At 34.6% G+C, this 14128-nt stretch overlaps 1 protein-coding gene across 3 annotated transcripts in view; it reads left to right on the forward strand.

Annotated features, from left to right (window-relative positions):
* Positions 1 to 14128, forward strand: part of ABHD17B (abhydrolase domain containing 17B, depalmitoylase) — a 40890-nt gene that overhangs the window by 16232 nt on the left and 10530 nt on the right. The gene's annotated exons all lie outside the window — the stretch shown is intronic.

Here is a 14128-nt window from a genome sequence, read left to right on the forward strand (position 1 = left end):
TTGGCTTTTGTAACCTAGCAAAATATCATACCTGAAAATTTAGATTGTCAAAAATGATAATACTGTTTTATTTTATTTTACAAACTTTAGCTCAGCCAGCATTGGCTTTTGAGTGACTTCTGTGTGACAGCCATTGCTAGAAGTAGGTATACTTGAATGTTGAGTGTATGCAGTGAAGGGTGTGTATGAGATATGGTTCAAAACAATAAGGACAGAAGTGTCCTTGTGGTTAGTAAATAGTTGGTAATTTACAAAGTGGTTCAGTTGATTAATTGTATAATAAAGAAAAAACATTTTTAAGCCCAAGAAGTCTGGCTCCTTTTGAAACAGAACTTCATGGGCCCCTCATATGCATGTCCATGCTTTTAGAAGATACCTTTTAATAATGTATACAGACTGGAATTTAATTTTTCAGTGATAATTCACTGAGTAGTGCAGATATAAAATGTCTAAAAATTTTGAAGTTTAGAGAGTTTGCAGGGTATATACTTAAATTTAAATTTCTTGAAAAATTGAAATATGAAGTTTTATTTTAGGAATTTAAAATATTTTAAATACTTGACTGTATAATTTTCATGTTCAGAGTTAAATTTTAAAGTATATTTAACCCATATTTTAAAAATTAACTTTGAATTGTAACCTAGTTTTGTTTTATTTAAATATATAACTTGCTAGATACAGCATTTATTTTATTTCTGATAGATAGGAAGTGAGAAATAATTCAAACAAAATAAATCTACATCAGCATGAAACTTAAAATATTTTTATATTTTTTGAAACATTGTTTCTCCCCCAAAAGAAATGGAAGCAAGGGCTTGAACAGATGTTTGTTCACCCATGCTCATATCAGCGTTATTCACAGTAGCCAAGTGTCCGTCAGCAGATCGATTAATGGATAAACTAAATGTTATATATACTTAAAATGGAATATTATTCAGCCTTTAAAAGGAAGGAAATTCTGACACATACCACAACATGATGAACCTCGAAGACATGCTAAGTGAAATAAGCCAGTCACAAAAGGACAAATACTGTATGATTCCACTAGAATAGTCAGATTCATAGAGACGAAAAGTAGGATGGTGATTGCAAGGGGCTGGGGGAAGGAGGAAATAAGGGAGTCATTGCTTAATAGGACAGAGTTCCAGTTGGGGAGAATGAAAAAGTTCTGAAGGAGACTGGTGGTGGTGATTGCACAACAGTATACATATACTTAATGCCACAGAACTGTACATTTAAAATGCTTAAAATGATCAATTTTAGGAAGTATATTTTACCACAGTTTTTTAAAACGTATTGTTTCCCCCACAGTAGCCAGGAGATACAGAAATCGCTCATTTTGAAAAGCAACTGTGTGAAATGGGAATCTCCCACCCCCTCGAGCACCTATACTCCCCTTCCCCACGTTATTACTAGCCTATCCCCCTCCCCCAAATTACAACTCACTAACTATAACTTGCAAAATGTTAATTAACATGCTTGTTTAGGTACTTTGTTTTTAGTGTTGGGGAACTTTGAAAATCCCTGAAGTTTTTTAAGTTATATATTTCTTCACTGTTTTACAAATGCTATGGAAGATTGAGTGAATCGAAGCTTTTGACCATAAATGAAACTTAATCATAAAGTTTTAGAACTAGAAGAAATCTTACTATCTAGTTCAAACTTCTCATTTTATAGAAAAGGAGAATTAGATAGAAATAAAGAGATTGACTTCCGTAAAGTCACCAGCTTTTTAGTTTCTGGACTATACTGTACTCATTTGAAGAATTTACTGGGTAGAATCCCTAATTGTATTACTGGATCAAATAGTTAAAGCTGTACCATGTTCTTGAATATTTGTAAGGTATATTCTGTTCCCATTAAAAATGGTAAATAGAACACACTTTTTTGTTCCATAGGCAGAGGTGGATAGATGTGTATGGGAGAGATTGAGAGACTTGAAACTGACTCTCAAGTAAAGTACCCTATCCCCAGAAATCCTCTTTATTTTTATAGTTCCAAAACTGCAGCCAGTCAGTCCTATTCAGACTAGAAGTCTCCTGGGTCAGCATGCTTACACAAATATAAAGGATACTCAGTTTAATTCTTTGTTCATAAATATGAACAGTCAATGAAGAAGCAGTCTAACAGCATGAAAATCAAGGATGAACAAACAGAAGGAGCAAACATCTGAAAAACACAGATGGACAGAACAACAAAAATTTGGCTCGCTTAGTATTCTAAGAGAGATTTGATAGGATATTGTACCCATAAACCAAAACGTTTTAATGTTAAAGTTGATTTTATACTCTAGAATACCAAAGTAGCAATCTGTGAGATAAACTAGAAGAAATCCCTAGACAACAGAGCTGAAAAAGAAGGGGGAAAGGAAAGTTTGTAAGTATAATAGTCCTAGGATTCCTAAATAGGAATTTGTTAGAAGGATAAGGAGGTGGAGAGGGAATTAAAAAACAGTACAAGAAAAATTCTTTGAGCTAAAGAAAATCTTGGGGCTTTAGATCAAAATGACTTGTTAAATACAAAACAGAATGAATGAAAAACAGCAGATATTTAGATTTAGTCTCAAATTTCAGACCTCAGGATAAAGGAAAATCTCATAGTTTTTTTGTGAAAGAGACATAGGAATTACTTTAAAAAACAAAAATCAGATTGGTATTACCAATGAGCGTTGGATGCTAGAAGATGTGAGCCAGTGATTTAAATGGGGGCGGAAGTTTTTTTAAAATTTGTAATTCTAAAGTATGCCTAGTTTGCCATTTGCGAAATCTGAGTAAGAACTTTTTTTAAAGCGTGAATTAAAATGTGCTTTATTTCCCCCAGGCCCTTGTGAAGGAGGGAGGACAAGTACTTAGAGATGTATTCTAGAAAAGCCAAACGAAAAATAATCCCGCAAAAGGATTAAAACGTCAGATTATGAAACAACAGAAGAATGATGAAAAGAAATTCTAGGTAGACAGACAGCTGGGCTGTGAACTGTCCCAGAACATAATTGTTTCCGTTTAAAACAGAACTCACTGGGGACTAAGAGCATCTTCAGAAACAACATGGATTCTGTTGCACAGATTCTAAGAATAAGAAGATGAAATGCGTTAAATGTGATAAAAGCTTAGGAATTTTATGAAAATTAAAAAAAAGCAGCAGCTCTAGGAAAATTAAAGGCTCTTCCTTGGTGGCACAGTGGTTAAGAATCTGTCTGCCAGTGCAGGGGACACGGGTTCAGTCCCTGCTTGGGGAAGATCCCACATGCCGCAGAGCAACTAAGCCTGTGTGCCACAACTACTGAGCCTGTGCTCTAGAGCCCACAAGCCACAAACTACAGAGCCCAAGTGCCACAACTGCTGAGCCCACATGCCTAGAGCATGTGCTCTGCAGCAAGAGAAGCCCTGGCTCCCCACAACTAGAGAAAGCCCTCATGCAGCAACAAAGACCCAATGCAGCAAGCAAGCAAGTAAATAAATAAATAATAAAAATAAAGTCTCTTCAGAAAGTCCAAATATGAAACAACCTGAAATGTGCCTTATTTTTGAGCAGTTATCAGAGTTATAAACACCTTAACACTTGGGATTTAGTGACAAAATATCAGACTACTTGGATGGCAGTGGATAACATTGTAAATACATTTTATTGTTACCCAATTAAAAAAAAATCAACCTAGAGATAAAAGAGAAATTTTTAATAGTTATAAAACAAACTGCAAATGATATAAAACTTAATGTGAAGGTAATTGTATAGCCAATTATAATGGCATTTGATTACATGGGAAGCTAGTAGAAACTTCTTAAAATTGATGGAACAGAAAATGGAGATTCAAGTATAATGTTGAAAGTTACAAAAATAACCTATAAAAACTTTAAAATAACATCAGAGTGAGCAGAGAAGGGGAAAAGTAGGGTAAATTCTCTGAATCTTTCATAATAATGAAATGTAATAGTGGAGGATAAATATATGACTGTGGTATTAAACATCAGATCTAAAAGCACATGACCCAAAGTCATAATTTCTGGGATTGAACCTAGTTTGGGTTTGAGTTTGGGGTGGGATTAGGAAAGAGACTTTTGTTTTAAATCTTTATTTTTATCAAATTCATACAAGCAAAAGGTTAAGGAGCCAAATGATTCTACAAAGTTTGTTGTGAAAATTAGCAAGCCTGGGCCTCAGTCTGTCTCCTTGATATATACTTTCCCAGGGAGTATTAACTTTCTTTTGAAGGATTCTTTTGATGTTTACCTCCATATCTCTAGATAACAGTATTATATTGCTACTTCTTACATGTTGACATACCACTTATAGAAGGCCCCCTACTGTCACACACAGCCTTCTCATTCCCACAACTTCCCCATGTAACCTGCCATATAAGTATGGTTAGATCTTTCTTTCAGATTAGTCTAATTCCTCAGAGAAGATTGTTCCAAGGTAAACCTCTGGTCTCCTGAGTTGGGAAGAGTATCTGGGGAACTGATTTCTTAAATTGACTTTTAACCAGTCCTTATTTTAGCCTGCAGAGAGACTTACCTTTTATTTTTTTAATCTCTTGTGTTGTTTGACTTTTTTTAAACCATGTCTTATAATACTTTCATAATTACAATATTACCTTTTAATAGTATAGTAATCTTAATTATGCAACTGTGTAATAATTATTTGAATATAGTAGTAGTGTTATCACCATTTACATTTCTGTCTTTTGACTCTGGCTCCAGGATATCTTACAGCAATTCAGTTGCCTGAGAACAAAAACTTTGCTGTTGTTAAGTAGTCTTTTACTTTATTGAAACAGCTTTTTTTTATTTACTACTTGATAAGGGATGGAAGGAATGGCTGATTGAGTACTTGTTCATTGTTGACGGTAAATGGTTTTACAGTCTCTTTTATAACTCTTAGGAATTCTAACTGGGATACCAGTAATGTAAGCCCTCTTTTTGAAGATGATTGTGTTCATCATTTATAATCAATAGTCCTTAAATTTTCTGAAACTTACAACTACTTTGATTATATTGTGCAATTATAGATGAGTATTTTAAGTCATATAGTGAGTTAGGTGTTCACCTAGAAAATGTCCCCGAAACAGATTTTACTTCTTTTAAGTGTGGCGAAAATAATGCGTATTTGTGGAATATCTTCACCAATGTATGTTGACAGCTTTTCTGTGAACTTTGAGGATAACCATGTTTTGGAAAGCTTTTCATTAAAAGTGCCAAAAACTGATGATTATGGGTAGGGAAATGTGTGTCTGTTCATGTTTTAGCTTATGCTCAGCAACGTGTGGAGGTGAGACTTTGAAATTGCAGTTTCCAGTCACCAAGAGTTTTATGGGAATGTGTGATATTAACATATGCAAAAGTTGACAACCTGTCCTTCTGCTTAATCAGGAAGACTTGATTCACTTGTTCAGGCATTGTTTCAGTGGATCATCAGGATTTTAAGTGTTTAGAATACTGTATGGGCTGTGTTCAGAAATTAGCTAATTATCACAGATGTTCTTATAGTTTCTTATGCTTTACTTTCAACTCCAACATACAAGGAAATTTTCAAGAACACTGAATTGCTTTGACACATTAAAACCATGCATTAAAACAAATGGCTAGTCTAATTGATTTGCAGTCCTCATTTTAAATAAAATGGCTTTTACATTAAGATTGGGTTAGATGTAATATTTTTGTCAAGATAGTAATCTTCTAAAAGTGTTGTATAGGTAATTTCATTTAGTTCTGGGTGATTACATTGTTTAACAGGGTCTATAGAAATAGCTTATATGACTTTGATGGAAAGACTGGAGAGGAAGGAGCTCCAATATTTAAACTAGTATGGATGTGAAGCATGTAAGTTCTGGTTCTGCATTGCCTGGGATTGAAAGCTTTCAGTTCAGCACTGCCCAATAGGACTTTCAGCCATGATAGAAATGCTCATTCTGCACTGTGCAATTTGGTAGCCACAGTCACATGTAGCTAGTGTGGCTAAGAAACTAAATATTTAATTTTAATTACTTTAAGTAGTCATATGTAGTTAGTGGCTCCTTATTAGACAATGCAGTAAGAATTAAGAAACTAAGGGAAAACATAAGTACTATAGAAATGGCTACATTGACCTATGTAGGACTGCTGAGCCAAATTAGTTTGCTTGGCATAGCTTATAGGCTCTTCAGCCTTAATTTCCATCTTCTATAATCTTATCATAAATCCAGTTTCCTCACTTCTGTTTCTTGTTTAACTTTCTTTTACTAAAAAAAAAATATTCATACTGACACTTGGATTGAGACTATTTTGGTATCTCTGGTAGACCTTAACTTTTTTTATATATCTAACCTCAGCTTTTTTTAATGTGTCTAACTCCAACTTTTCTCACCACTGGGAAAGGAAACCGATTTTGACATTACCCAGTATATTTGAGAAACTCCTAAATTTTTTAAAACTCATAATTACTAAGGTATCTGTTCAATTTATGAACAAAACTGTTTCATAGGTACAGTATTTTCAAGTGATACATTGTCCCAGTTATTCACTAAGTATCTCTACAATTTTATTAGTATTTAAAAATTATACCTCTGTCTTAAAGAGTAACTGACATGATTCTTTAAAATAAAATCGTTTTGCCAAATTTCTCCTTTTGATTTGAAATATAAAAAATGCAGTGCTTTTAAAACAATTTTCCCTGACAACTTCCTTGGTGGTGCAGAGGATAAGACTCCGTGCTCCCAATGCAGGGGTCCCAGGATCAATCCCTGGTCGGGGAACTAGATTCCACATGCATGCTGCAACTGAGAGTTTACATGCCACAATTATGAGCCTGCCTGCCGCAACTAAGACCCGGTGCAACCAAATAAATATTTAAAAAAAAATTTTTTTCCTAAGTTTTTAAGTTTTCATTCCCATGTAGCACAACCCATGCGTTCTGTCTTCCAAGTTTAGTTTTCCTAGCAAAGTCACTCGGTCAAGCCCTTTGATCTCACAGACAGTGGAGTACTTCTGCTGATTTTTTTTTTTTTTAATATTTATTTATTAGCTGAGTTGGGTCTTTGTTGCTGCGCATGGGCTTTCTCTAGTTGCAGTGAGTGGGAGCTACTCTTCGTTGTTGTACGCGGGCTTCTCATTGCGGTAGCTTCTCTTGTTGTAGAGCACGGGCTCTAGGTGCGAGGGCTTTAGTAGTTGTGGCACGTGAGCTCAGTAGTTGTGGTTTGCGGGCTCTAGAGCACAGGCTCAGTACTTGTGACGCACAGGCTTAGTTGCTCCACCGCAGGTGGGATCTTCCCAGCCCAGGGATGGAACCCATGTCCCCTGCATTGGTAGGCAGATTCTTAACCACTGCACCACCAGGAAGCCCTGCTGATTCTTTTAATAATCTAAAAGAAGAAATGAATACAACCTACCCCAAAGAGATAAGAGTTACATAAGCTGTATTTCTACATAAGACATATACAAATAAGAAAATGTGTTAAAACAACATATACTAAACACCTAGTTTCCAAGTAACACTTAGCAGAAACTTTGATCATTATAAGTATTTTGGATGCTCTGTCTTGACTGAAAAGTAAGCATGTTGCCAAACTTCTTTAATAGTGAATACTCAGCTTCTCTGTATACATTAAACTCTGTAATATGTATGGCTCTCTAAAAACCATATCATACATGGTTTCACTTGTTGCTGTACTATGATAAATGCTACTACAGGTTACGTGCTGAATCTTAGAGTGGCAGTGCCTAATTCATTTGGTGCCCTCCAAGGATACTGAAGTGAGCTTAATTTCCCTTACTTTGATTTAAATACACCACTAGGCTACTGAGCTGTATGTGATTCACCACCTTTGTGCAGTAGTATTATGGTGATTTCCCTTGGATTAGTCAGTTGGGATGTGTTGGGCTCATGGCCTGCTTGTACAGAACTAACCTAAAATCTGATTTTTTTTTCCTGCTTTTTCATAGTTGAATATCTTCTGTGTCATCACTTCTGACTTCATTCTGATCTTTACTACCTCTTGCTCTTAATCAAACATCTACCTCATTTATCCATTTCTGGTGTTAGGCAGACTTTGCTATAAATCTAAATTTATTTTTATTTTTTCTGGTTTCTTCTGTCAGTTTAAAAAACATCAGGCTTTAATTTTTATAACCAGAGATAAGCATCAAAAATGGGTTTTTTTTACAGTACCAAATAGACAAATCTTTACATTTTGTGCCATCTTCCCATTTTTAGTTGGGTTTTGTTTTGTGGTTTTTTTGGATGGGGGGCTGTGTGTGTGTCTTTGAATGTTCAGAGATTTGTTTATTTTAAAAAATTAATCTCTGGGAATTGTTGCTATTATTCTGAATCATTGGGACTTCTTAAAGCCTGGTTGCTAAATAGATAGACCTATAACTAACTGAAAGTAGTAGCTGCAGATTCTCTAAATAACATAAATTCTGCATGACAGAATATGTAATATTACTTGCCCAGATTTCCATGCATGAAGCCAAATTCAAAGAAATTCATCTTGCACTTTAGAATATAGTTCTTAACATGAAATCTAGTATATCAAAATTTATCATCTACTAACTACACTCTAAATTGGATAAGACTTTAAATCAGCATAGATACTTTTTAGAGTGAAATTGTCAAACTAGCACAAAAAATTAAAAGTTATTAAGTATTGATTACTTTTAAAATGTTTTCTCTAAAACCTTTTTTAAAAGACTATTGAGTACTAGTTCCGTTCATTATGACAAAATCTTGAACCCTAAAAGAATCAATTGTCCTTTGTAGATGATAGTAAAATCTACATTATCAAGAAACTATTACAAAAGAGATCAAAGGAAGACTTTTTTCAGTAAATGCTATTACATCAGGAATTGAGGGAAGTCATTTCAGTAATTTCTTCTGTCAGAAGAGAGGAAGGAGATTATATTATGTCATTTTATTTAGGGGCATTCTTTAACACTAGTCGTCCCGTTTTGCAAGAAAAGACTCAGGTGTGTTCATCTTTTTTCCTTTGTCCTTGAGCAGGAAAAAGTTACCAGGAGAAGCATGTTCTTAAATTATTATTTCATACAATTTTAGGAATTTCCTCCTTCTATAAGTGAAGTAACTCTTGAGTCCCCTGCCAAAAGGAAAACCTTAATTTTCACAATAGGCCATCTGTTTAACATTGAGCTGACCTTTCCTTTTGTAAATTGATTTCCAAAGGGGCAAGATTTCCTTATCCCTGGAATACTCTTCTATTCTCTGCTTTATAATGCACTGAATGATTTTAGTAACTAGCAATGCTTTTCCTGCCTGCACCTTCCCTCATTCAGGTTCATACATTTTTATTTGTTTGATTCTATTCTGCCGCCATACAAGAAACCTAAGTAATTATCACAAAATGTGTTGGCTTCCTTTTTAACATATGATTTATAAACTTTTTTCCTTCTTTTGTGGGGGCTTATGAGGTACAGAGAGTTGAGGTAATCTTAACAATTTACTAACTCATTCATCTAAAAAATGTTAGAAACCTCATTATGTGTCAGATACTCTGCATGGCACTAGAGGTCCAGAATGACCTTTTTTCATATACTTGTTAGCCTTGTGTATCCTTGTGTAAATTGCCTGTTCATATGTCTTTTTCATTTCTTCTCTTGAGTTTTCTGTTATTTTCTTGTTTTTGTAGAAGTTTCTTATTTTAGATATTAACCCTCTGACAGTTTTGGATGAAGAAATCATATTTCCCAAAGCATTTTTCACTGAATAGAAATCCTTTATTTGTATGAAGCTAATTTTGCCAATGTTTTACCTTTTGTGGATTTTTTTTTTTTAAGTTGTATTAGTTTTGCCTTTTAGGTTTATAATCCATCTGGAGTTTGTGTTCTACATACTTAAGAGGTAGGGATACAACTTTAAAAAAAATTTATACAATTTTTTAAAGGTTACTTTCCATTTATAGTTATTACAAAATATTGGCTATATTCCCTGTGTTGTACAGTACATCCTTGAGCCTATTTTACACCCAAAATAGTTTGTAACTCTAAGGAACTTTTGCCAATGTGGTAAGTTTTCCCAGAACAGTCTGCTAAAGAATCCATCCTTTCCTACTGTTTTGAGAAACCATCTATGTCAGAGGAGATTCTCATTTATACATAGGTCTGTTTATAAGCTCCATCTTCTGTTACTAGGTCTATTTCTGTGCCAGCCCTAGTCTGTCTATTACTTTGGCTCTGTGTAGTCTGTCCTAATACCTGGGAGGGAAAATTCCCAGCTACCCCCACGAATACATACATACTTTCGTTTTTTCTTTGCAAAGTTACATTAGCTTTCTATAGTCTAGTCTAGTCCTATCTTTTCCCTCCTTCCCTCCTTCCTTCCTTCCTTCCTTCCTTCCTTCCCTCCCTCTCTCCCTCCCTACCAACAACTTCATTAAGATGTAATTCACATACCATACAGTTGACATATAAAATGTGCAATTCAGTGGTTTTAATAACAAAGTTGTACAACCCCCACCCAAATCAAATTTAGAACGTTTTCATTAAAAAGAAACCCCAGGGGGACTTCCCTGATGGTGCAGTGGTTGAGAATCCGCCTGCCAATGCAGGGGACACAGGTTTGATCCCTGAGCCAGGAAGATCCCACATGTCATAGAGCAGCTAAGCCCATGCGCTGCAACAAGAGAAGCCACTGCAATGAGAAGCCCGAGCACTGCAACAAAGAGTAGCTCCCACTTGCTGCAACTAGAGAAAGCCCGCATGCAGCAAGAAAGACCCAACACAGCCAATAATAAATAAATTTAAATATTTTTTAATAATTTTTTTACATAAATAAATAAAAATTTATTTATTTAAAAAGAAATCCCAGGGACGTCCCTAATGATCCAGTAAAGACTCCAAGCTCCCAAGGCAGGGGTCCCAGGTTCAGTCCCTGGTCAGGGAACTAGATCTCACATGCATGCTGCATCTAAGAGTCCACATGCCACAATTAAAACATCCCAAATGCCACAACTAAAGATCCCACATGCCACAGCTAAGATCTGGTGCGGCCTTAAATAAATAAATAAGTAAACAAACCCACCCACCCCGTACTCTTCAACCATTGTTCCCCAGCTCTCCCACGCTCCACAGCCCTAGACAGCCAGTAATCTCTATTTCTATAGATTTGCCTATTCTAGACATTTCATATAAATAGAATCATAAAATAAATGATTTCTTGTGACTGGCTTCTTTCACTTAGCATAATTTTTTCCAGATTTATCCACTTTGTAGCATGCATCAATACTTCATTCCTTTTTTTTTATTGAATAATATTTCATTGTGTGGGTATACTACATTTTGTTTATCCATCAGTTGATGTCCATTTGGATGGTTTCTACCTTTTTAGCTATTATGCATTATGCCACTGTGAATGTTCATGATCAAGTTCTTGTGTAGACATGTTTTCATTTCTCTTGGGTGTATACCTAGGATTAGAATTGCTTAGTCAAATGGTAACTCTTTAAGTTTTTGAGGAACTACCAAACTATTTCCCAAATAGTGGCACCATTTTACCTCCTACCAACAGTATATGAAAATTCCAGCTTCTCTGCATCCTTGTCAGACCTTGGTTTTTTGATTATAGCCATCGTAGTTGGTATGAAATATCATTATGGCTTTGATTTGCATTTCACTAAAAACTAATGATGTTAAGCATCTTTTCATGTTTGTTGGCCATTTGTATATCTTCTTTGAGGAAATGTCTTTTCAGATCCTTTGTCCATTTTTTACTGGATTTTGTTGTTGCTGTTCTTATATATTACTCAAGAAATTCGTATATTTCATCAGTTATCTAATTTATTCATATGATTTTTTTATTTTTAAAAGTTGACTGTAAATCTGTTTCATTTAATATTTTGGTTTTTGCATATCTTTTTCTCTTGATAAGTCTTTTCTGAATATTCTTTCCATAAAGCAGGTTATGAATTCAGGTTCCAGAGTCATTTTGCCACTTATTAGTTCTACCATTTACCAGCTGTTAGCCCTGGCAGGTTATGTAACTACACTGTGACTCTGTTTCCTCAATTAAAAAATGGGTGTAATGATAGTCTTTATGTCAGAGGGTTATTGCAAGGATTAAATGAATTAATATATGAAAAGTGTTTAGAACAGTGCCTGACATTTAGTAAGTGCTCAGTTACTGCTAGTTGCTATTAGTAGCAGTGGAAGCCCTTTCTATGAATCAGTTTTTGGGTCTGTTAGTTTTTCTGTTGCTTTTTGTTCTCTACTTTGTTAATATCTACCATTAATTTATCATTTCTTATTTGTTTGTATTTACATTCCTTCTTGAATTTTAACGTTGATAAATATTCAAAGCTAGACATTTGTAATGAATAACTATAACTACGTCAGGTGTATCCTACAAACTACCATTTTTATGGTGGTTATATCTGACTCATTATGAGTCATAATGGGAATTCCTTGGCAATCCAGTGGTTAGAACTCCACACTTCCACTGCAAGAGGTGTGGGTGCAATCCCTGGTCGGGGAACTAAGATACCACATGCCACGTGGCACAGCCAAAAGAAAAAAAAGAATCATATTCATGCTTCTCTTCTGTCTTAAGCTTATCAACATTAATATTCTGAACAATTCAAGTGACCAGTGCCCTGGCACATTTTTACTTCTTCAATACTCCCTCTTATTCCAATCCTCAACATATTGGTATTTTTCAAAGTTTTTATTCCAGAGTATATTAGGGATATACTTTGTTGCTTTTTTCCCCCTCCATTTCTTACTTACCAAAAAAAGACTATATAATTAAAACTACTGTATAATTATAATACTTATATTAACTGTTCTTTATTTGTCATATCTCAGATATCTCAGACTTCTCTTGGATTTCTTTTCCACCTTGCTGGAGTTTTTCAAAGAGGGTCTTGATTTAGTAAACCTGAGTTTTAGTGTTCCTGCGGATATCTTCATTTTATCCTCATATTAAATTGGTATTTTACCTCAGTGTGAAAGTCCAGCTTCCAAGTTTTTTCCTTACTTTAAACCTATTCCTTTAGTGTCTTCTGGTTTCTAGTGTTGTTATTGAAAAGTCAGATTTCATCTGTTTCTTATTCCTAAGTAATCTGTTCGTCCTTTCTGGAAACTTTCAGATTTTTGTTTCTGGCAGTTTTAATATTTACCGTAATTTGTCTAGCTGTGAAAGTTTTCTTGAATACCTATTTGGCATTCTGTGCTATTACAATCTGAATTTTCTCTCTTTAATTCTGAAAAATTATTAGGTTGTCTTTATTTTCTCCTCTTTTTTTGGAGGGGACTCCTATTAGTATTGATATTGGTATTTCTACTTAAATCCTCCTTAAATTTTCTTTTATATTTTCCATCTCTTCACCCCCCTGAAAAATTTCATAGTTTGGAATTCTTCAACCTGATTTTCCAGCTTACTAATGTGTTCTTAAACTGTTATCGCTACTTGTACCCAATTCATCAGTTTAATTCTTTATTTCAGATACTGATTTTTTTATACCAGGGATTCCAGTTGGATTTTTCTTTCTGACATTTTTTTCTGCTTCATCTTTAAGTTTTCTCTCTCTCTCTCACTCCCTCCTTCTCTCTCTCTGTCTTTTTAAATACATTTATTATAACATCTTAAATCCTTGTTTTGTTTGGTCCAAAAAGTCAGCTATAAATTATTCAATTTGTTGTATGACTTTTGTGTACTCTCATAACTGTTGTTTTCCATCTATGATTATTCACTGCCTTATCTCTTCAAGATTTTGTTGCCAGGAAATAACTAGTAAATAACATGTTTATATTCAGGTGAGTTATATGAAACAAATTGGATTTAAATTATCTGAATTTAGCAAGATATTTCAGTGATTTATCAAGAATAAGATATTCTCCCTCAGTAATTTGCTTAGCTCTGATCATATTAAAACTTAGGTCTATTTGTTTTATTTACATTTGCTATTGTGAAAATTTTCACACTTATAGAAAAGGAGAGAATAACTTTTTTAAGCAAGCTGTGTTGCTGCCCTATATCAGTCCTGTTATTCGGAAAGCAATAATTTCCAAGTTTTTGTTGTTACGTGGAGACCAGTTATCTGGGTTTGAGGCAGTGGAGGTAGGAGGTAGGAATAATTTCTTCTGCCACCATTAAGAAGGTCAGGTTGTCTTTCATTAGACTTGACCCTGGCACTGCAGCTTTTTCTCGT

Source organism: Hippopotamus amphibius, chromosome 2, assembly GCF_030028045.1.
Source record: "Hippopotamus amphibius kiboko isolate mHipAmp2 chromosome 2, mHipAmp2.hap2, whole genome shotgun sequence".
In the NCBI taxonomy this organism is placed as follows: Eukaryota; Metazoa; Chordata; class Mammalia; order Artiodactyla; family Hippopotamidae; genus Hippopotamus; species Hippopotamus amphibius.